Source organism: Cryptomeria japonica, chromosome 6 (genome assembly GCF_030272615.1).
Source record: "Cryptomeria japonica chromosome 6, Sugi_1.0, whole genome shotgun sequence".
NCBI lineage: Eukaryota > Viridiplantae > Streptophyta > Pinopsida > Cupressales > Cupressaceae > Cryptomeria > Cryptomeria japonica.
Genome location: NC_081410.1, coordinates 651,198,674 through 651,223,705, shown reverse-complemented (window position 1 = coordinate 651,223,705; position 25,032 = coordinate 651,198,674).

The following is a 25,032-nucleotide window of genomic DNA, read 5'->3' as shown; positions in this document are numbered from 1 at the left end:
TCATCGGCTTCTGTGAATGTGAGGGAGTGTGGAACGGATAGGTATCCCACCATGGCTTGAAACTGATCCACGTTTAGATCCGTAGGGACAGCAGTATCTCTCAAGGTTTTGTCAAGGACAACTTTATGTGCAGGAGATATACGTAAGAGCTCAAGAATAGAGATGAGTGCGGGTGTTTTCCCTAATTGCTCTACAAGATCGTACTCAGGCTTAGTTGACGAAAGATTGGTATTCTTAGTAGAGGTACCTGGCAATGTGATCTTACCTCGACGGGTTGTAACATGACATTCAGAGGTAGCTTCGGATGAAGATCCCACACCTTTTAGGATAATTTTAGGTCGCTGAGGAGGATTCTCAGGATTTTTATTTTTGATAGTGATGGTAGAAATATGATTGTCCATTGAGATGTGATTAATAGTGGAATCATAATTGTAAGATGTTCTGGTGTAATTGGCTTGATCATCTGTGACTTTGCCTTTTCCCTTGTCATGTTTCGGGAATGGTTCCTTAAACACCTCATGCTCTTGGTTAGATGAATGTCCCTCAATCTCAATATCTCCTCTGTCAATGAGATCTTGTACAATGTTTTTCAATCGATGGCAATTACTTGTCTTGTGACCCTTGCTCTTATGAAATTCACAATATTCATCATCATTCCACCAATTCGGTTTTACCTTTGGTTCATATGGAGGAAAATCTGGGACCGTGATCACTTTGTTTGCTACAAGCTTCTTGAATACTGATTCAAGTGGTTCTCTCAATGGAGTGTACTTCCTTCGTGGTTTAGCAGCCGTTTGATTGTTCACTTGATTGTTGGTAGAATTTGATCCAGAAAAGATGAACTTTGGTCTCACTGTGTTGGCATCAACAACACCATCATTAACTGTGTTCTTGTTCTTGTTCCAAAACTTTGGTTTGTCCTTTCCCTTAAAGTCCTCTTTGTTTTCTTTGAATAGTTTGATAACTCCTTGTTCAATTAAGACCTTTTCTGTTGCTAAGCCCTTTTCAATGACATCCTTAAATGTAGACAAACAAGCTTTTCTGAGATCATAACCAATAGCCTTGTTAACATTTTGTGTGAACATTTCCACCATTTGTTTTTGCGGGATTTCACAAGAGCATCTGCTAGCTAAGTTTCTCCATCTTTGTAAAAATGACGCAAAAGATTCTCCTTCTTTTTGTTTCGTATTGCACAAGGTAGTAACTGAGACATCTGTTTCAATGTTGTAAGAGAAATGCTGAATGAATGCCTCTGCTAAGTCACCCCATGACTTAATACCAGGAGGTAATTGAGAAAACCATTCCATCGCTTGATCTCCTAAGCTCTGTGGGAACAACCTCATTAAGTATGTTTCTTCTGCCGCTACCTCAATGCAAGCTGTGAAGAATTGTCTTATGTGTGCCTTGGGATCTCCTCTCCCTCTATATTTGTCAAATTTCGGTGTTGCAAAGTGCGGAGGAAACGGAGGCATTGGAATGCTCTTATCAAAGGGATAAGGGCATATATCTCTCATAGTATATGTGGGTTTTGATGTGCCCATGTCTTCCACTTTCTTTTGTAGATCTCTAATTTGTTGCTCCAAATTATTTTTGGGAGGAGATGGATTTCTTGTAGCATATCCCATGTTTGAAACACCCATTTGAGGAGGAGCTTGTTGCATGTATGGATGATACTGATCGTAGAAATGTCCATATGGAGGTCGATATTGTTGCGACATGTATGGAGCACTTGGCATAATTTCTTGTTGAGGGACCCCATATCTGTTTTGTGTATATAAACCATATTCAATGGGCCTTTCATTTTCCATTGTGTTGCCCCCAATTTTGGCATGAGGTCTTCTTGTGTCAAAATTTTGAGGAAGTCCTTGATTATCCATTTGTCTTGGTTGACCCATATCTTGAGCATGTGTTTGAACATAAGGCCTCCATGATGGTCTTTGAGTGTAAGTATCATGCATTTGAGCTTGTGTATGTGGGATTGCTGGTTTCTGAAGCAAAACTGATGGTGACTCCGGCATCATATTATTTGGTCCTCCACTATTAGGTTGAGTTTGTTGTGAAGGTCTACTTTCCATAAGTTGAGATAAGTCAAAATCATGTGGTATTTTAGCTCCACTTTGTGCCATCATGTTTAGAAAGTATTGACGATCTCTCCTCATTATCTCTTCAACCAATCTATTGAATTGAGGGTCCATTATAGATTCTTGTATGTCTGCTGATAGTATTGAAGAATTGTCCACAATATCATTGTGTGTAGCGTTGTGTATAGCGTTTGCGCTTTCCATATTTGGATTGTGTCTATAAACATTCATGTCTGGTAATGTAGTGTGCTCAGGATTGTAGAAGACATCATTGTCATACTCATAAGAACTCATGTTTACGGACCCTTGAGCTTCTTTAGCTTTTCTCCTAGATTTTTGAAGACGGGTTTCAACCATGAACTAGGTGTTTAGCAATATGTGAGAGACTAGACGAAAATGACAAGAGTATGTAAGACCAAGAGTTGTATGGAGTGTAAATGAATCTGAAGTTTACTTGCAATGTCCAAAGTGTAAGACCAAGTATGTATGTAGTAGAGTAGGTGTGACTTCCAAAGAGAGGATAGTTTCTCTTGATGAGGTAAGCTGACCTTGACTCTAAGTAAGACCAAATGAGACCCAAAGGTAAGAAACCTTGATGAGGGACCACTTAGCAAAGTGTTGTAGTATGTAGTGTGTTGACAAAGTATAGTGAGGACAAGCAAGTGACCTTTTGACTCAGGTTTAGACAAGTATGAATGTAAAATGAGGTATGAAGCAATGATGAACTGTGTAAGACCTTAGAACAGGCTGAATGCTAGATGAAACTTGAAGAGACAACCTAGGAAGCTCAAGTGTGCCGAAACTGATTTCTTTGTTTGCTTGACTGTTAAACTTTTTTCAAATCCTGACACAGACGCCTCTGTATACTTCACAGACGCGGTTTTAAGACACAGACGCTATTCTGTTTGACACAAACGTGATTCTGAGATTTCCTGTTGATGTTTGCTAAGACTGTAACAGTTTTTGCAATTGTGGACACAGACGCGCCTGTATACTTCACAGACGCTATTTCCAGACACAGACGTGTCTCTGTTCGACACAGACGCTGATAAAAACACAGACGCTATTATGTACTTCACAGACGCGTTTATCAGACACAGACGCGGTTTTAACAGACACAGACGCGTTTCTGTAACCTTAGTGCAATCTTTCCTATCTGTGAATTTGTTTTGTTGTGACCAAATCTGATTTTTCGACTGTTTTTCGTGACAAGAGGACACAGTGTTGATAACCCAATGTTTGCAGACTGTTTAGACTCCAAAAAGTGTGTTGTTTGATGTAAAAAGTTTTTGCATACACTTGAAGACACAAAAGACACAATGTTTTGCTGTTTTGTCTTGATTGTTTGAATGTTTATCATAAGTCAAGCACAATTCTTATGGCTGGCCAGGACAATAATTGTTGATCCCACATGGGGTTTTACCCCCGAGGCTATGCTATTCAGAGCGGATACTTAGATGCTTGACCTCACTGGCTCCACCCTCGGCACTCACTTCTCGGGTCAGCCAAGCATCAGTCCCCATGAAAACTCCCCATGGCAAACTTTGTATCTCTACTAAGAACCATATGTGTGTGGGCCGCTACCAGAGGTCCGACCTCCTGCCTCAACAACTAGAAGGATTTGGGCATCTAAAACAATGAGGTGCTAGTAAGGGCATCCGCTTGTGTGGCCATACATGCAGCACTTTCAGCTCTGTAAATACAGAAGGCTCCTAGCCGGTAGGGGTTACGCCCTACAAATGATCAAATAAATTTGATCAAACGGGTTTATGGGGAGACATAGTGTCGGTATGAACTAATCAGCACACGTTATTCATAGTTTTCACCATGAATACATTTGATTATAGTGGCTTGGAAGAAGATGGCTTTTCTTTTGCTACCACTTGGGTCGTTCTCTTCTCACTAGTAGTCCTAATGACCACACGGGAAGACAGGCCCTCTAAAGAATAAACAAAAAGAGCCTATTGCTCAAGACACAAAAGACAATGGTTCAATTTTAGTGCACCAATTGAAGTGTTTGCTAAGCTATGAAGACAAGGCACACAAATAAAATTACAAAACCCTAGCTAAGGCCCTGCAACAAAATTGTTAGTAGTTTGGGCTGTTTCAAATGATAACCCCTTCCTGCAAGCACACAAGTTAGGTAAATTTTAAGAAAACCCAAAAAGACTTTGTGAAAAGGGGCCTTCAACAAAACGTATTTGCCTCCAAAGCAAGCTGCACAAACCAGGTTAGCTAGATCTGCAAAGGTTAGCCAAAAATAAACCAGATCTGAAACCCTAAGTACAAAATCCGAAAAGCCGAATCGAAAAACTTGAAAAAATTTTGCAAAACAGAATGCACAGACGCTGTTATACCAGACACAGACGCGTCTGTCCGACACAGACGCGGTTATGTGATTCGCAGACGTGATTTCAGAACACAGACGCCTTTTTATTCTGCAGACGCGATCAGATGGTTCACAGACGCGATTCGAGATTACAGACGCGATTCGGGATCACAGACGCGACTTTCAGAAACCTGCAAAAATAGAAAATGACAGAAACACAGACGCGATAAAAGATATCACAGACGCCTTTGAAATACAAAAACGCGATCCGAACTCTCGCAGACGCGGAAAAAAACCTAAAATGTCGTCGAAATCGTCCGATCTGCAACTTCAAAAATGCAAAATCTGCAACAAAAATGTTAAATGCAAAGGGACAAGAGTCCCACCGGGCGTGCCAAAATGTATATGGTGAAAATGGATAGCAATAAACAACAATATTGAAAGACTAAAATGGATTCAACCACCAAACCCTAGCCTAACAATGAACAAAGATCCACCATAACATATGAAGATAACCTAAGACAATGCAAAATAACTCAAAAATCACAAAGATTATACCATCACATGTCCACTAGGGTTTTGATCTCCATTCTTCCTATCTCCATTGATCTTGTTTGATATGCTTGCTCTCAGATTTTTTATGTGCACAAGAGCTCAATAAAGAACAGAATGTGGTTGCAAGTAGAATTGTAGTGTAGCTAAGTCCTCCAAAATTAGTCATTAGGGTTTGTCAATGAAGAAAGCATCTCCTTAAATAGAAGACACAATAAGAAATGGAGGGTTAAGATTGAGAGGTGTAAAAAGGAGGTCGGCTAGGATTAGAGGGTAGGTATAAGAAATACCAAAATAATGAAAGAGGTAGGTAGTGTAGGAAATAAGAGATGAATGACATGTGTCATGTGTAGAAAAGGTTAATGAATTAATTAAATAAATAAAGATTTATTTAATTAATAGAAGAAGTAGGACAATTAAATAAATAAAATATTTATTTAATTTAGGAAAGGGATAATTTAAATAAATAAATGTATTTATTTAAATGAGAAATAAGGCTAGAAGAGGATAAATGAATTAATTAAATAAATAAAGATTTATTTAATTAATAGAAGAATTAGGCTTAGATAATTAAATAAATAAAATATTTATTTAATTAGACATGACAATTTTGGGTGTCTACAAAAACAATAACAATTACAAAGCTTACCAAAAATTCCTCCAGAAAACCTTCAATTCTTCTTTACCCACGACTCTCGCATACGATTAGTTGACTGGGGTGGGGTATAATCTTCATCATATTTCAAATCTTCATCATCTTCCAAACCTCCATCTCCCTTCGAACTTCCACCTCACTCTGCACCTTCACCTTCACCTCCCTCTGCACCTGCACCTCCCTTTGCACTTGCACCTCCCTCTGCACCTTTTCCATGGCCATCAAGGCCTGACTCTTGCTGACGCAGAAATAGCTCCAACATTGTCCACCCCAGGGCCACTTTTATCCTCCTTTCTTGCCGGTCCTCCCCAACTTTCCATCTAATAAAGGGGAAGATGGTACTAAGTCCACCTTCATTTCCCCCCTTCTGAAGATCAAACCCAATACCTGGAATTATCATGAGGAGCAAACCATCGAGGCCATCAAGCCATTCCTCCCCCACACATGCCTTCATCAACCACTTTACCTTGTCTGAGCTCTTCCCAATCTCCAACCCTTATGCAACTACCATGCTAACGATATCCACATTCGTGTGATACTGGTGACGTGTTTGCATGAAGCAATCCCCAAGAAACAACTTCAAATGTCTTAGAAATTTTTCATCACTATACTTGAAAATGGATTTCAACCTTTTCTCAAATATCTTGCCAAAAAAAGCTAGTTGTTGCTTCACTGTGTAAACAGTGAATGTGGCTTACATTTTATCTACAACTACCCAACACCCACCCGTCCAATACACAGATGAAGAAACCTGCCAAAACTATCCACGAATGGATTTTTTTTAACTCCTTTAAACTCTTACCGACAGATATATTAAATGGCAACTTAACTGCTTTCGCTTATATGGCGGTGTCCTAAATATATCCTCTCTCTCCCAACTCAATGCACACTTCCCATAATGTAAGAGGATAACGCTACCTCATCCCACTAGAGCATGGCATTAATTGTCATACACATTGTAAACTACTTTGTAAGATTTTATCATTTATTGGATTTTTATTCTCTCACTCGATCTTGTCATTTATTAACCAATCAATAGTGTCCCTTTGTGATTCCCATGTGTATACAATTAATACACACACACATATATGCATGTATATGTGTGTGTGTATGTATATATATGTCTAGTTGTGTCTACCTATGTGTATATATAGATATATAGTCACATGTATGAATATACATATATGAACATGTGTACATCGAAATATTTAATGAAACATCGATTCAATCTTTTAATTCAAACTTTCAACCTCTTTAATTGACTCCTACAAACAGTGACAATGCAACCCTCAACCAAGGAATTTCAAACCATTAACCCCAACATTTGTAACAATGATATACAAATTGTGCATAAAATCGTGATTCAAAACACACCTACATGGATGTACACTGAAACTCTTCAATTGAGTCCCTTAAAGTGGTTTGCAATGTTTGAAATGATGAAATACAATTGCATATCAAATCATATACATGTATGTATATATAGATGAACATATTTGTATATACATATATACATGTAAATACACAATTTCAAACGATATATTTCCTTTTGTTTCTATTTATATATGTATATATAGATGTGCATTTTTGTTTGAATTACTTAAAATATTTAATCATCTTTATCCTTTCATCGTCACCCTCATGCTTGCTATCATGTCCATGTTTGTAAATGATCACTCATTGTTGTACTGCAAAGTAATGTTTTGAGGTCACATGATATATTTGTAATCTATATCATGATGCAGATGATTGTGTACAATTCAACATGATACATTCCAAGCAACACACAAGGACACAACAGAGCGTGGAAATGTCAAACACGGATCATCACTATCAAATTGTAAAAAAATATGAAAACGATAGGCAAAACTATTTGAAGGTTCATCAAACACTAACAAGTCAAGGTCTTATTTCAACCCTGCCTCCAAATGATGCAGATTATGAAATCTTGAAATATCTCTGTGAATCTTTCCCCACGTCCCATTCCGATATTCCACCCATCGAATGGCCTGTTCACATCCCATTTCTACACATCCGAGCACAACAAGAGGGGATTGTGAGGCATGCTCATCATATTCACCAATTCTTTGTCTGTCCATACCCTGTGATGATCTTGTCTTCCCCACAAGATCTTGTTTCTTTTCAAAATAATTCAAGGTCAGGCTTGAATCATGGTAAACCAACTATATCAATAGATTTTTCTTAGAAAACTGTGGTCCTCAAGTTCGACAATGCTCTGAAAACCTGTCATGGCAACGATTGCTTCGTACAGTAGTGAATGAACAAATCCCCTTGTGGATTTTTTACCAAAGTATACATTCAACCTAATTGATACAGTCAAGTATTTATTTGGAAAGAACCCATTCCAGCTACACCACCCCATCTACTTGACCCCAAAGGTTTCAACCAAGAATCTGTACCAGAATAGGTGTTATGGGTTTATAACAGTAACCGTTTTAAACCCCTATTGTACAAGTGTCCAATACACTAAACCAATAAATAATTGCAAGACTAACTATAGACAACATATTACGTTTCATCAAAGGCAACCATAGTTCTACTGTTCAAGCATCACTGACATCTTGCACCGTGTTGTCATTGAATCTAAAAATGCACCTCCATTTCATGTCAAGCATCACTGTTATCTTTGATCATCATGCATCGGTGTACAACATGACATGGTTAGTTGGTTCCATCTCACACTACCAAATTCCAAATAGTATACCAGTTGTCTTGTGACATAAAGTTAAACATATCAATCATATTAGTCTATAGTTGTTATTAATTTGTATAATTTAAATGATTAGACAACTAACATACATGTTCTTCTTGTTGTGTGTAGACGTGGAAGGCAGACAAGATGGCTCCTCATGGTTCAAAGAGATCAACATGCACGAGGTTGTGTTCACATAAAAGAGGAGTCATGTTCCCTGTAGAAGTAGAAGCCCTGCCTCCTGTTAAGAACAATGCAGACCCTATACCCCCATCAACAGAGGATTCCAATGAACAACCTCTCCCGCCCATGGTGGAGGATCGTACTCCACCGTCAACTTCAATAAAAGTTACTATGCAACATAAGCAACAAACATGAAAGGTGCTCTCCATGATGTTGAGGACAATGACATGTCCATATGAGGTGCATCAAAGAAATGGGGCATCCCAACTGCAACATTGTCAACAAGTACAACAACAAAAAATAAATATGAATTGGACCCTTCACAATAGATGGCAACTATTTAAAGAAATATGGAAACTATTTAAAAAACTAAGAAAGAAACATGACATCTATTTATATAAAAAACCTGGCAACTATTTACAAAGAAACATGGCAACTATTTAAGTAGGGAAGTTCACAAGTATTAAGAAACATGGGAACTATTTAAAAAGGAACATGACAACTATTTATAAATAAAGGTGGCAACTATGGAATTTCTCAAGTATTAAAGAAACATGACAACTATTTATAAAACTAAGAAAGGAACAAGTTCAACAATGAAACCAAGTATTATATATACCATTTTTCAAGGCACTAAAGGAAATTGGTTGTTCATTGACTTAACAATACATAAAGGAACATGGCAACTATTTAGCAAAGAAACAAACAAGTACAATCAATGAATCTAAATAAGTTACATTGAAAGGGTTTGAAACCATTGAACCCTTTAAACCCTCAAACAATGCAGGCGAAATTGAAAACCATTATACATTTACAAATGCAATGTGATGCTCTAAATGAAAACAAATAATGTATGAATACGAGGGTGAAATTGTGAACCATTATACATTTACAAAATACTTTGCATTTGAAACCTCCAAATCCGTCTACATGGTGGGGTTTATGTTGAAATGCAAGGAAGGGAACAAGAAAACCCTAAATGAACAATCCATTTTAAACAATGGGTATAGATATATTGTGGATGTGGAAACCGTTAAACATGAACGGTGTAAAAAAACTATAGGAAGAGTGAAAAAGAAACCTTCAACGAGTTACATTGAAAGGGTTTGAAACCATTGAACCCTTTAAACCCTCAAAAAATGCAGGTGGAATTGAATACCCTTAAACAATTAAAGCAATGTGGTGGTCAAAATGGAAACCAAGAAACCAAAATATGAGGCAAAAGTTGTGAACCGTTATACATTTACAAAATACATTTTGATGTACACTAAAAAAGGAAGGCCACATAGACACAATTCAAATCGTTAGTATGTTAGTGACAACAAAAATGAAACACAAATGAACTTATTAACCTAAACATGCATATCAAGCGAAATATAAAACAAACAATAAGAAGCACACAAAAATGAAAAAATGAAAGAAAACTCCCCAAGATGCTCCTCACAATGCTCATAGTTGCTCCTCCCTTGTTCCTCTACTCTCCAAGTTCCACATGAGTGTAGCCCTCAACTTTTTGCATTATCTATGGATGTCTTATGAAGATTCAAGATTATTATGAAAATGAGAACAAATGACTATGCAAGTGTAAATAAGCTATTATGAGAAAGCACCTAATTAGTCTATGTTAATTTTAGCAAAATAACAAAGAAAATGATCCTAAATGCTCTCTTAAAATAACTATAAGTGATGCATAAAGATTTATGGATCCTTTTAAAGAAGGAATGGGCTCTATTTATAGGAAAAATGGAGAAATGGATGGTTGAGATTGAGTAATCTCAACAAGGGCCAAGATTGATGGGTTTGTGATCCATGTGAGGGCTTTCAACCCAATCGCAGGATGACAAATGTCAACATGAGATGGCTTGAGAGGAGAGGGAAGAAGCATTAAATGCTTGAGATGACATGAAGGTTATATTGGGATGGTTTGGTTAGGCTTGAGTTAGTGAATAAAGATTTTATTCAATGAATAATGCCTTTATCCAATGGACAAACTCTTGTGCAAGAGTTAGTGGGGATAACCATGGTCAAAGAAATAAATGCTTGAAGAGACCCATGAGTTAAATGGGAGTTGAGTTAGAGGGAAAGCCTCTAACCATGTGGGCAAGTTGAACTAACCATTAATGGTTATCTAAGAGCCATAAATGGTTATGTAAGAACCATAAATGATTTGGAAGACTTTAGGGGTTAACTTGTTCGAGAATAAAAGTCTTTAATTCTTTTCAAAGACTTTGGAGGCTTTGAGAAGTGACTTCTTTTTGCTTAGGAATGTGACAATAATCAGGGGATAGGAAATTAGGCTAATTTGGAATGGATTAGAAGAATCTAGAATGGGTTTAGGATGCAAGTGGGTTTGGTGGGTGAGAGAAAATATGATTTTAATTAAAATAAATACCATTTATTTCAACTAAAATTGTGCAACTTGCATTTGTAGGAGAGTGCAAGTGGGGGGGAGTTTAGGGATTTGAATAAATATTTATTTATTTAAATGAGGAAAGGGGTTTTAATTAAATAAATTTGCTTTATTCATTTAATTAATTGCTAGAGTGTGGCTTAATGAATTAATTTAAATAAATTGAATAATTTATTTAGCTAATAGAAGAAGAGGTTTAAGATTAATTAATTAAATATCAATTTAATTAACTGATTATTGATGGCGAATTAATCAAATAAATATTAAATATCCATTTAATTAAGTGGACAAATTTATGTGTCTACATTTGCCCCTCTTTGAGACAGTGCGGTTTATTGCGTCATTTCAAAGAAAGAAAGATAAGTATTAGAAATATGCCCCATAAATGTTAATTTAGTGGGTGGTATGCTCCCTCGAGAGATGGGCTGAAAAAAGTCAAAAAATCGAGCGATCTCTCAAAAAAGAGAAAGAAGTTGGGGGGAGGTAGAATAGAAGATTTGAGAAAGAATGGTGAAAGAATGGGAGAAAATAGAGAAATGAGAGGCTTCAAAAGTTCATAGGGATCACAACGGTGAGCGGGGTAAATTAGAGTTAGGGCTAGGGGGCTATATTTGGAAGGTAAGGGGTAAAATGATCTCATTTGCACCTATCTCTCTGGCAGTTTGGAGCTCTGACAGTGACCTTTTGCGAAGGAGTGAGCACCAGTCATCATGGTCGTGCCTATATGAGATCATCGACTAGAGCGGATTCATCGATATCAGCAGTTAGAGGACTACTGACCAGCGGTACGCAAATCTTGGCTTTTGTTTTTTATGCATTTTGGTCATGTTTTTTCAAGCGTCAAAGTCCAAGTAAGACAATAGCGCTAAACTTGTGTTTTAGCGCTTTTGTCGCATAAAGTAGCGTTATTGTTCCGCAATGGCGCTATTGCATAGTTGTGTTAGCGCTTTTGTTCGTTTAGCACGTTTGTGTCATAGTAATAGCGCTTTGGTACTTTAGCACTTTTGCGTAGGTGTTGTGGCACTTTTGTGATAAAATAGCGGGATGATATAACTGTTGTAGTGCTATTGTTGTTTTAGCGCTTTGGTATCATAGTAATAGCACTATTGTCAGCAAAGTAGCGCAATTGTGGTAAAATGCCTCAATGTTAGATAAAATATCTGTTGATGCCTATGTTGATTCATTGATTGGTTGTTTTGGTGAATCATAACAGCCCCGTTGAGACTAGGTCATTGTGATAAATGTTTGTTGTAGTCTAGGATTGCCATGATCGATTACCTGTTGAGACCCAAAGATACTTGATCAAAGTATCTATTGATAGTCTAGGTTGAAACTTAAGAAAGTTTGTAGCAAAATAACTGATGTTTGTTGATGTGTGTCGAAGGATCTTCCCATCTTACAGATGTGGGAGTGGCATCTCGCCACACAGTAACTGTGTGAGCAGTTGACGGAGGCAGAGATAGATTGTATCTGTGTGACTGGTTTGTATGATATGATGTACCTACCTGTGATTCGGACGAATCACAGACTATTGACAACGATGGCACATCACATGCTCCTTTCATTTCATGATGGGAGAGATGATTGTGACTCTAGAGGATGTGTGGAGGATACTTCATATCCTGATTAGAGGAGAGCTCGTGACATATGATCGACACCTGGGGAGGGTAGTCGTGCAAAGGATATTCATCGAGGATGTATACATTGAGGATGGTTCCGTGGCATAGGAGGATATAGCAACGCTTTATGAGCCCCTACCATCAATACTAGCTAGTATCGTTGGGGGTTTGTTGTGCCCCGATCGATGTTCACATGGATTGGCCATTGGTTGGGGCCAAGTGATAAAGTAGATGATGAAAAATGGGACCTGCTATGCATGGGCGCCATGTGTGTTAGCGCACCTTTATAGGGATTTACACGAGGCAGTGTACCAAGAGACTAGATCACTAGGGGTAGGGATCACTTTGCTACATATCTAGGCTTGGGAGCACTTGCCAGTCACATGACCAATATGTTTGAGGTTTAGGGCGATAGATCAGCCCTATGTGTTTATGTATGGAGGCATGATGACCCAACCCCATTTGGGGAAGTTGGAGTTTTGGCGGTGAGCATTGGATGACTTAGATATGGTCATATGGAGGTCGTACACTGATTGTGAGGTCTGGGAGGATGATGGAGAGGCCTTATCGTATGTGTATATGACTCATTTTTTTATTGGTCGCACATCCTATGTTGTGGAGAGATAGTTGCAAGGGAGAGTGATGAGACAGTTTGGATGGAGGTAGAGTATGCCGAGGGGTTCGGGGGAGTATGCATGGGTGGTGCGGGAGAGATGGCAGTGGGGGTCAGTTTTACCCTATGATCAGGCCCTTGTAGAGTTCTGTATATTACATGCGAGACCATGGCAGATGAGGCCAGAGATTATAGATGAAGGGGTGACAGAGGAGTATACACAGTATCGTGCAGCTCATCCGATTTCGTGGATTATAGATCTTGCAGAGCCTATACCACTGTTTGAGGATGACAAAGGACAACGACAGAGGAGGAGAGTAGGTAGAGGTGGCAGAGGTTTTGGAGGAGGAGGAGGAGGAGGAGGAGGAGGTAGAGGTGGAGGTGGTGGGGGAGGTGGATTTGGGGGTGGAGGTGGATTTGGAGGTGGAGGAGGAGGATGGTTACTGAGGAGAGGCAGAGGTGGGCAGACGTTACGACTATCACAAGGTTTGTTGATACAGGGAGTAGCAAGAGCAGGAGGGAGAGATGTTGGTGGGGGAGAGGAGCCTAAGGAGATGGGAGAGGGAGCCACAAGTTGTGGAGAGGATCCTATGGAGATGGGACAGGGAGCCATAGGTGGAGGAGAGGGAGACCTACGGGAGTTTATGATATTACAGTTGCAGACTCGGTTGATAGCAGCCGAGGCACGGTTAGAGGATAGAGAGGCAAAGATTGTAGCCAGGGATGTCTAGTTGTTTGCATGGGAGGCTGAGTTGACTGTAGTTATGCAGGAGAGAGATGATTTGGTGGATAGGGTGAGGGATCTACAGGATAGATTTCGGGTTTTGGAGGGAGCACATGGACAGGGTCCGACTGGGGAGGTGTTGAGGGATATGCGGCGGGTAGGGGCAGAGATTGACTATTGCCAGGGATTATATGAGCAGGCTATGTTGGTTAGTTAGCGAATGATGACCTACTCTTAGATACGACAGGCGAGATCAGAGCAGTCTCAGAGGGTTCAGAGTAGCGGTGGTGTTATGGGTCCTCCTCGGCGAGATGGTTAAGGTGGTGGGGGAGTAGCATCTGGTCAGAGTGCCATTTGAGATATTTCGGTACATTTTTGTATTTTTATTAGACTGATACTTGGATGGATCTTGGTAGCCGATATTTGTAGACATCATTATACTCTGATACATGTATTCTTTTTGATGCAATATATGATGAGATCTCATTCTTGTGATGGTGATATGATATGGATCCATGTGATGACATCTATGATTTTATGCAGGATGATGATATGAGTTTTGCTTAGATACGTGATATGGATATGTTTTACTTTCTAGATGTACATGTTGATGACATGACTTCTATATGGATGATATGGATGTTTTGCTAACATGTGGATGCAGGTTAATAAATGGATGATGATTTTGTAATGATATTAATGTGATACAAATGGTGATATTTTATGCTAAATGATAAGATGAGATAATGAAAAATGATATTGTGATAGGTAATACTGTACATGTTGAGTATGATAAGATGATGATATGAGTAAATGATGAATGCTCTTAAGATGAATCTAAATGAATGAGATGTTTATACAAATGTTATGTATACTTCTAGATGAATGTACTTAAATGAATGGTTGAATGTACTTAATGTATTTTAAATGATAAATGTATGCACTTAATGCAACTAAATGATGGAATAATTTGGAAGGCAACAAAATGAATCTAAATGAATGAAATGATGTGAAATGCAACTAAATGATAATGAATGAATGCACCTTAATGACTAAGTGAATGTACGTCAATGACTAACATATAAATAAAATGGAAGTAAATGAATGAAATGATTTAAAATGCATCTAAATGAATATGATGAAATGCAAGTAAATGATAATAAATGCACTTTAATGTTTAAATGAATGCACTAAATTGATGAATAAACAAATGCACTTAAATGAATATATGAATGGATTTAATGAATCTAAATGCAAGTAAATGATAATGAACTAAATGATAATGCCATGCCTTTATGATATATGAATGCAAGTTGGTGAGAATTTGCAGATGTGGAATGGAGATGTGAGATGAGGTATCAGAGAACTCCGTCATGATTGTACCCAAGACAAATTTATATTAGGTGCTTTCTCATAAAAACCTAAATTTCTTGCATACAAACAACATATATGAATAATGAATGAGCAAATGGATGGGTGATATGCAGTGGAATGCAATATAAACAGATGAGATGAAATGATGATCCATAGATTATTCATAGTGCTTAATTTTCATCATCGAGCATGGTAGTATCGACCTTGGCTGAGGTAGTAGTAACCAAGTTTGAGCATGTCACCTGTAACCAAGCATCGTAGACAAGGAAAGTTCCCCTCCATTTTGGTTCATGTACAAATGGTCAAGGTATACGCTGTAGTCAACAAGCCATAGTGATCCATGACTATATTTTTGCATAAGATTGCGTAGCTTAGTGAACTTCCCACGTAGACACCATTAGTATATGCCCCAAAACTTCATTGGAACAATCCACAGACAACAAACAAAGAAAAAAAGGATATCAGGAACCATCCCAACTACTCTAATCACTTGTGGATATCCTGGAGTAGTGTAGGAACCTGATATAAATAAACAAATAACAAATTGACCAAGTACTTATCAGCCAACCGATTTTTCTTGTCAAAGAAAATGTTACCAATGTCTTGTTTGTGAGGAAGGATGCATCCTTGTGAAGACAGTTGTGCAGATGTTTTGATTGATTGGTTGGTTTGATAAGTGGTCATCGTTTGAGTATCTCAAAATGTTGTGTTGTGTCTATTTGTGATGTGTATGTACAAGGAATAATGTGCTGCAATGGTTTTTATTGATTTTGATGTTTTTGTCATCTTTTTGGATTTTTTGAATGTTGTAAATATTTTTGGTATTTATCTTTAGGACATTTTGCAAATATTTTTGGGATTTTATGATTTTTTATGAATGTTTTTGGTATGTTTCAAGATATTTTTGAATGAGGAATTCAATGAATGACAAGTAATGGAGAATCCACTTCCATCAATAGGTTTAAGAACATTTGCCCCCAATTAGATGTCGCTATGAAAGCATGACGTGGGACACATGAGGTAATAACCATGTTTGTAGATCAATAACAAGCCATGGGATAAATGATGGATGCATGAATGCAATGGATGTGATCGCAACAAGTCTGAAAGATAATGGAGCCATAGCCTTTATGAATGGCGTCTGTTTGCCAGGTTTTCACCATCATACTTACCCAAGGCGCCACCGAAGTGGTTTTCACCATTTGGATGAATGATTTTTCTTTACTATTTTCTTGATTTTTTTGTATTTTGTTCAGGACTGTTTTCTGAATGTTTTTGGTATTTTATGATATTGGATGAGCCTGATGCTTTGCACAACTTAATGTATGAAACCTTATGAGGTGCATGTTGTTGAGCGGATATGCCAGTGGTTCTCCTTTTGAATTCGCTAACTGATATGCCCCAAACCTGAAGACGACAGTGATAACATATGGACCCAACCAATTAGATTCAAACTTGCCCTGATGTTCTCTGTTTGGTTGGTTGCGAGGATTCTCCCTAAGAACAAGATCTCCTACCTCAAATGTGTGAGGTTTGACCCGATGATTGTAGCTTCTACTCATACGCTGTTGATAGGATTTTAGGTGGTTGTAGGCAACTTGTTGCTTTTCATCAATGAGTTCCAAGTCCTGAAGATGGGAGACTCGGTATGATTCATCATCTATCAGATTATGCAAGGAGACCTGTAGAGATGGTATTTCAACCTCAATAGGCATGATGGCTTCTGCTCCATAAACCAGTGAATAGGGAGTTGCGCCTGTAGGGGTTCGAATGCTAGTTCGATATGCCCATAGTGCTAGATTCAATTGAATGTGTCAATCATGACCAGCATCATTGACTGTCTTTTTGAGGATTCTCAATATGTTCTTGTTGGATGCTTTAGCTTGACCATTTCCTTGTGGGTAATATGGGGTGGAAAAGTGGTGTTGGCTATGAAACTTTTCATAGAGCTCATGGACATCCTGATTTTTGAAAGGAAGTTCATTATCTATGATGATGGACATGGGTACACCATACTGACAGATGATGTAATTGAGGATGAATGAGGCAATATGCTTGCCGGTGACTTGGGCGACTGGAATGGCTTTGATCCGCTTTGTGAAGTATTTGGTGGTGGTAATGATAAATTTATGTCCATTGGATGAAGATGGATGGATTATACCCACAAGGTCAAGTCCCCATTGACAAAAGGGCCATGGTGTTGTGATTGGTTGTAATTCTTGTGCTGGGGCATGTATTAGGTCTCTGTGAACTTGACACTTGCACTTTCTGACAAAATAGTAGGAGTCTTTTTCCATGGAGGGCCAATAGTATCCTGCTCGCATGATTTTCTTTGCTAGTGAAGGACTGCTTGAGTGAGTCCCACAAATTCCTTCATGTGCCTCTTCCAAGGCTGTCGTTGTCTCATCTTGTTCCAAACATCGAAGGAAAGTACCATCAAGACTTTGTCTATATAGGGTTTCAGCAATGACGGTGTATCGAGTGGTTTGGCGGATAAAGGTTTTTCATTGGTTATTTGATTGGTTAGGGGGAAGTGTGTAGTCATGGAGGTAAGTGAAAAACTCATTTTACCATGGGGAGTGAGAATCAACGAGGGGAGATATCATTTTAGTTTCAGGGATATCATAAATGGGGATCCAAAGCTGCTCTACCAAGAACTCATAGTGTGTCAAATTTTGTGGAAGATCCAGGAGAGATGCAATTGTAGCCATTGTGTCGACAACTCGATTCTGATCTCTTGGTACTTGCTCAAATGTGATAGTTGTAAATGATTCTTTGAAACTATCCACCATCCTTTTGTACGGCATGAGTTTATCATCCTTGGTTTGGTATTCATCGGTGACTTGTCGGATGACCAGTTGGGAATCTCCATATACCTGTAGCTCTTTCAAATTCCATTGTATGACCAATCTGAGTTATGTGATCAAGGCCTCATATTCAACTATATTATTTGTGCATGGAAGGTGAGCCTATAGGACTTCAGGATGTTGTCATCTTGAGGTGTGATAAAAAATAATACCTGCCCCTGAGCCATGTCTAGTGTATGAGCTATCAAAATATAGCTTCCAGGGTTGTGTAGCTATGATCATGAAGATTTCTTCATCTGAAAAGTTGGAATAAGATGATGATTGCCTTTGAGTGGTTCATCAACTAACTGATCTGCAATAACCTATCCCTTGATAGCTTTGCGGTCCACATACTCTATATCAAATTCACTCAAGATCATAACCCATTTGGCCAAGCGGCTTGTCAATGTTGCCTTGTTGAGTAGGTACTTGAGTGGATCTATTTTGGCAATGAGTTGTACCTTGTGTGTTAACATGTAGTGCCTTAATTTGGTTGCTGCCAAGATAACTGCTAGGAAAGCTCGCTCAATAGGTGTGTAATTGAGTTCATAGCCTAACAATGTTCGAGAGATGTAGTAGATAACACATTCTTTTCCTTCTGCATTATGTTGTGCCAGCAGTACTCCCAACGCTGTGGTTGTAGCTAAAATGTATAGCAATGGAGGTCTTCTTGGATCTGGTGGAATCAACAATGGTGTATGCATTAGGTAGTATTTAAGCATTTGGAATGACTGCTGGCATTTTATATCCCATTGAAAGCGGATATTCTTGTGTAACAGATGGGTGAAGGGATGACATTTATCAACCAATTGTACAATGAACCGCCAAATTGATTGTAGCTGCCCTTGTTATGTCCTCAACTGACTGATATTCTGTGGAGGTGGCATGTCCATGATTGCCTTGACTTTTGCCGGATCTACGTCAAGGCCTTTACTTGAGACAATGTATCCTAAGAGCTTCCCTGAAGTTACTCCAAAGACATATTTATTTGGATTGAGACGGACATGATATTGTTCTAATCTGTCAAAGATTTTACCCAGTATTGCAAGATGACCTTCTCTTGTTAATGATTTTTCTATTAAATCATCCACATAATCTTCCATTATTGTGTGCATCATATCGTGGAAGATAATAGTCATAGCTCTTTGATATGTTGACCCTGCATTCTTTAGACCAAATGGCATCACATTCCAATAGTATGTTCCCCATGGACATGTGAAAGCAATTTTGTGTTGATCCTCTAGAGCAATTTTAATCTGGTTGTATCCTGAAAAGCCATCCATAAGAGAAATCATTGCATGACCTGCTGTTAGATCAAAAATCATGTCGATGTTTGGTAAGGGGAAGTCATCTTTAGGACATTCTTTGTTCAAATCTCTGAAGTCCGTACAAATACAGATGCCCTAATTAGGTTTGCTAATATGTACAATATTGGAGATCCACTCTACATAATCAATTGGTCTGATGAAACCAACATCCAAGAGCCTTTTAAGTTCAGCCTTTACAAGAACGACAATCTGTGGGTGCATCTTTCTAAGCTTTTGTTTGACAGGTTTAGCTCCTTCTACTACAGTTAGGTGATGCATGAACAAATCTGGATCTAACTTGGGCATGTCTGCATAAGACCATGCAAAGTTGATTTGGCATTTTTGTATGAATTCCACAAATTTAGGTTGTTCTTCAGGAGTTGATAGAGATGCCCAATTTATTTGGTGAGGAGTCTCAGAGGTCCCCACATTGAATTCTTTTGTTTCCTCTATTAGGATGGTTGATCTCTTCTGATTCATACTAAAGGGGAGGATGTCAAACCTATTGGCATATGTGCATAGTTTGATGACATGATAATAATGTATGTTGTCATTGATGTCAATATATTGAAGTGTGAACCGGTATGTTGAAGTAACTAAACTGGCAAGTGAACTGGTATGATGAAGTGTGAACTGATATGTTGGTAAACCGGCAAGTGAACCAATATATGCAAAGCTTGTATCGAGGTTTCACTTGATAAGACTACCGGTTGGTAATCTCAGCTTTAGGGTTTCCGGCTGATGCATTCCAAGTCTGTGCGATTCGATTGACAACATCCTATGATGAGTTAGCATTGAAATGAAGATTAGATCGTGTTGCCATGTCAACCTTGTGTGCGTGAAGAATTTCCTTGAGGATCTTGCATAAGAAGATTGATTCTATCTACCTTGGGAATGTGCAAAGTCTTAGTAAACGATGGAGGGCACATGATGGGTTATCAGCTTCCAGAAGCAGTGAAGAACAAACGATGCAGAATGTCTTGAGATTTGTTCAAGATTGTTTTACCCTATGTAATGTATTTAAACGGTCAGGATTGGAATGACTGTATTGTTAACCTAGATGCTTAGGGTTTTTAGGTTTTTGCCACCGATCTAATTGTTGTCTATAAGGTTGATGATGGTTTTCATTTGAAGTTGTTGGCAACTAAATGTATGTGAAGTGATTCTTGCCAGACCAGAGAAGTGAGTAGAGATCTGTAGAGTGTGATTGCAGATGTAAAGGAATTGAAGTGGATCTGCCTTGGCATTGAGTGCTGTTATCGGATCAGTGTATTACCTGTTGACTTCTAGCCATTTCAGCAGTTGGAAAATCCCTTTTCCGGGTAGCTTTAACAGGCTTTTTGTAAATCCTTTAATAGGGTGACTCAAAATCATTGAGTTCTTCAAATCCTTTTGCGAGGTAACCTTTAACAGGGTTTTAACCTCTAACTCGATATTTAGCCATCCCTTAATCGGGTGATCCCTAGCAGGATCGGTTCCTAGCAGAACATGTTGTAAAGTCTTTAACCGGACTAGGGTCCTAACAGAGCGGACTTTAAAAGAGTTCAAGAACAACTTGTGGGTATTCATCCCCACCGTGGTTTTCCCCAGTTGGGTTTCCACATGAAAAATCAGTGTTATGTGTGATGCTTTTTCATGTGATGATTTAGTGTTTTCTGTTAAGCAGTAAAGCATGTTGATCTAATGGTCATTGTATTTCTGATGTATTACCTGCTTAAGCATATGAGTGAAGTTGAGATGAGATATTAGGTTTTGTTGAGTTCTAAGTGTTACTGGTTTATGTTGTTTTCAGTTTTACTGTGTTTTATCGGTATTGTATTGACTTAGGTTGATGATGATGTCTGCTAGTTAGTGCAGTCTTTGCAGTTTAAGTTGTCGGAGAAATTTTTCTCTGTATTGATTCACCCCCCCCTCTCAGTACCTGTTAGGTATTTACAGTTCATCATTATTCATCAATTGGTATCAGAGCTTCCTCCAGGTCCTCGGTGCTATAAGATTAACCGCTTGAGGAAAAGATCCTATTCTAATGATGAAGAGGGAAGGTTCTAAGTTCAATAAAGATAACTTTAAGATATGGAAGGATAGAATGAAGATCTACTTTAAAAGCATGGGTGCTCAACACTAGAACTATGATGAGAATACTTATGTTATCCCAATTGGTACTCTCACCAATGATCAAAGAAGAGAAATTTAGGAGAATGGGCAAGTCATGGAAGCTCTTATCAGCAGTCTATCTGATATTGAGTTTATAGATGTTCAAGATAAAGACAATCCCAAAGATGTATGGGATACTTTGGATACTATCTATGGTGGTGATGAGCATGTGAAGCAAGCTAAGGAAGAAAGCCTTAGAGGAAAATTTGAAGACATGTGGATGGTTGAAGGAGAGACCATTCAACAATATGGGATAAGCATTAAAACTGTTGTTGGAGACATCAAGAGCGTAGGGGGTACAATGGATGATTCCACTATTGTTAGCAAAGTTTTGAGATCCTTGTTACCGGTCTATGCAATAAGGGTTGCAGCTATTCAGGAGTTGAGATTTATTGACAAAACAAACATATCCCTAGACTCCATCATTGCTAAGTTGTCCGCATATGAGCTAAATAGTTATGATGACAGTGTTCGGAAGATTGAATCAGCCTTTAGAGCATCTGCTACACCATCTAGAAATGGAAAAAAAGTTGGTACCAGCTATGAACCTAGACAAAGCAGAGATATGGATGATGAGGAGATCCTGATGGAATTTGAAGCTCTTCTTGCCAAGAGACTTCCTAAGGGAACTGGAAAATATAGGGGTAAGATCCCTTTGAAATGTTTTTCTTGCAATAGGATAGGACACATTGCTGTCAACTGTCCTAATAGTGATAATGAGGACAAACCGGAGAAGTTTAAAAAATTCAAAGGAGGAAATAGGCGAAACTGTCTTGTTGCAGTCGATGAAGGTGTCACTAATGATGAATCAAATGATGAAGAAAGTGAAGACATAGTGTTTGTAGCCGTTAAGGAAGATGTGTCAAACAAGAAGGCTCTTGTCTCCCGCTTTGATAATTCTAATGAGTGGATTATTGATAGTGGATGTTATCACCACATGATTGGTGACCAGAAAAAGTTTTTGTCATTGGAAGAGTACGATGGAGTTGTAGTCCAATTTGGTAATGATGCACCATGTTTGGTAAAAGGAAAAGGGTCCATCTTTCTAAATGGAAAAAGCAGTGCTGATAATGTGTATTGGGTAGAAGGTCTCAGACATAACCTTTTGAGTTTTTCCTAGCTGAATGATAAAGGAATCACTTTGGAATTCAAAGGTGGAGTGTGCAAAATAAAAGGAAAGAGTGGTGAACTGATGGCCATCGATATGCAGACGAGAGGTAACTTATTTCAGTTAAATACAAATATCAGTCAATGTCTAATGGCTAAGTTTGATGACAATTGGATATGGCATAGAAGACTCTGCCATGTAAATTTTGATAATATTGTGAAGGCTAGTAAGATCAAGGCAGTTAGAGGATTGCCTATGTTGAACAAACCGGAGAATCCTTTGTGCAGAGAATATAAACTAGGGAAAATGTCTTCCTCAACCTTCAAAGGCAAATCTTTCACAACAGATAATTTACTTGATCTTGTGCATACTGATTTGTGTGGTCCTATGAAAACTAAGAGTGTTCAGGGAGATAGGTACTTTATGATTCTCACTGGTGACTTCTCAAGAATGATGTGGGTTATATTCTTGAAAGACAAGTCTGAAGCTTTTGGAAAGTTTAAAGCCTTCAGAGCACTAGTTGAAAAGGAAAGCAGTAAGAGGATCAAATGCCTTAGAACCGACCAAGGAGGTGAGTTCACTTCTAGTGAATTCAATAAGTACTGTGAAGATAATGGCATCAAGAGGCAACTGTCAAGCCCCTAGACTCCACAACAAAATGGCCTAGCAGAAAGGAACAACCAGACTGTAGTTGAAGCAGCCAAAATGATGTTGATTCAAGGGAAGGTTGCTCACACTTTTTGGAGATAAGCGGTGAGCATTGCAGTCTACACTATGAACTGGGTACTCATCAAGAAAGGTAAGGATACAACTCCTTATGAGTATTGGACTAGTAAGACTCTAGTAGTAAGCTACTTTAGAGTATATGGAAGCAAGTGTTATATCAAGAGAAGTGAACACCGGAGCAAGTTTGATGAAAAATGTGATGAGGGAATATTCCTAGGGTATTCCACCAAGAGCAAAGCTCTCAAGTGTTTTAACAATAGGACTCATAAAATTGTTGAAAGTATCAATGTTAGACTTGATGAAACCTATGAGAAACCTGAAGAAACTAGCAATGAGCAAGCGGTAAATGAACCGGTGTAACCTTTTGGGAACCGGTTGCAAAACAACCAAGTACAAGTAACAATGCTCCTACACCAGTAGATGTTGCGGTAGATGTAGATGAAGATGAGGATGGAGAGGAAAAGCAAGAGGAATCAACAAAGATCATTCCTAGGTATGTAAAGTTGCATCATGATCCAAAGAAAATCATAGGGGATAAGGATGCAGGAATACTTACAAGAAGAAAAGTCAGAGAGAATTCTTGCATGATTTCTGAATTTGAGCCCAAAACATTTAAAGAGGCACACAAAGATGAAGACTAGATTAAAGCTATGGAAGAAGAACTTGACCAGATAAAAAAGAATGGTACATGGTATTTGGTACCCAGACTTGAGCACAAAACTATTACTGGCACCAAATGGGTTTTTAGAAACAAGTTGAATGAAGATGGCACAGTGGAAAGAAACAAAGAAAGATTGGTATGTAAGGGATATGCTCAAGAAGAAGGAGAAGACTATGGAGAAACCTTTGCTCCAGTAGCTAGATTGGAAGGAGTTCAAATTCTACTTGCATATGTAGCCTTCAAGGGATTCAAAGTGTATCAGATGAATGTAAAATCTGCATTCCTGAATGAAACACTTGAATAAGAAGTGTACATAGAGCAACCGGATGGGTTTGTCCTATCAGAAGATAGTGATATGGTGTGTAGGCTACATAAAGCCTTGTATGGATTGAAGCAAGTACCTAGAGCATGGTATGAACATTTACACTCTCATCTTGTGAAGATTGGATTTGAAAGAACAAGTGAAGATATAAATATCTATCTAAAGTTAGAAGGAGATCAGATTCTGATCCGTGAAGTGTTTGTTGATGACATAATTTTTGGTGGAGATGACAAGATGAGCCATGCATTTGTAAATGAAATGAAGAAGGAATTCGAGATGTCACTAATTGGAGAGATTAAGTTCTCCATTGGACTACAGATTCAACAAATGAAAGATGGTATCTTTATCACTCAATCCAAGTATGTCAAAGAGGTATTGAAAACCTTTGGCATGGAAGACAACAAACCGATTGGTACACCGATGATGACCGGTTGTAAATTGTTAAAAAAAGATGATTCAGCATTGGTGAATGAGAAGGAATATCGGTCAATGATTGGTAAGTTGCACTATGTAGTACATAGTAGACCAAACATTGCACATGCATTGGGCAGTGTGAATTGGTATGTTGGTAAACTGGCAAGTGAACCAGTATATGCGAAGCTTGTATCAGAGTTTCTCTTGATAAGACTACCGATTGGTAATCTCAGCTTCAGGG